Here is a 1,131-nt window from a genome sequence, read left to right on the forward strand (position 1 = left end):
GAGAGACCCGCCACATGATTGTAAAGCGCTTTGGGTGTACAGCAATACACAATAAAGCGGCATATAAATGCATCATTCATTCATTCATTAATTAATAAATGAGTCAGGTGTTCACTTTACATTAAAGTTCACTTTCACAGGTTTCTAACGTTTATAGCTCATTAATAAATGGTTTACAGGTGTTCACTTTACAATAAGGTTAACTTTTAGACGTTATTAATGTTTATAACTCATTAATAAATGGTTCACAGGTGTTCACTTCATATTAAGGTTCACTTTTAGAAGTTAATAACATTTATAACTCATTAATAAATGGTTCACAGGTGTTCACTTTACATTAAGGTTCACTTTTAGAAGTTGTTAACATTTATAACTCAATAAATAGTTCACAGTAGTTCACTACATTAAGGTTCACTTTCACATGTTATTAACGTTTATAACTCATTAATAAATGGTTCACAGGTCTTCACTTTACATTAAGGTTAACTCTCACAGGTTATTAACGTTTATAACTCATTAATAAATGGTTCACAGCTGTTCACTTTGCATTAAGGTCCACTTTCACAGGTTATTAACGTTTATAGCTCATTAATAAATTATTTACATTAAGGTTCACAGGTAACTACTATTGAAATTAAAATTTGTATTATTGATATTTCATCAAGCCATGGTTGTGCTTTTATGATTTTTTCTGCCCCAAAAATAAAGTTTGATAATTACATCTTGATAAACAAAATATATCAGTTTCTAATCATTGCTGTGAATAGGCATCATGAACTTTTGCAACGTTTCATGGGTAAGGTACAGTGTAGATTCTGGTAAGAAACATTGTAGAGAAAGTGAGACGAGTCATGAGATATAAATGAGAGAACCATAAATACAACACCCTTCAGTCTCAGTATAAAAGTACATTTTTGCTTCATCATGAAATAAATCAGGAGTCCGGTCTTGATTGTTATAAGTATTAATAAATATATTTATTAAGCATTTATGACATGTGAGTTAAAAAATGGCTCACTATTTGACAATTTTTATTCATGCATTTATAACTGCTTATCAATGATTTATAATGAATTTGTAAATGAGTTATTAGTCATTTATGAACACCTTTATAAACACTTTATAAAGGGA

This window comes from Sinocyclocheilus anshuiensis, unplaced genomic scaffold, assembly GCF_001515605.1.
Source record: "Sinocyclocheilus anshuiensis isolate Anshui unplaced genomic scaffold, SAMN03320099.WGS_v1.1 scaffold1481, whole genome shotgun sequence".
Lineage (NCBI taxonomy): Eukaryota > Metazoa > Chordata > Actinopteri > Cypriniformes > Cyprinidae > Sinocyclocheilus > Sinocyclocheilus anshuiensis.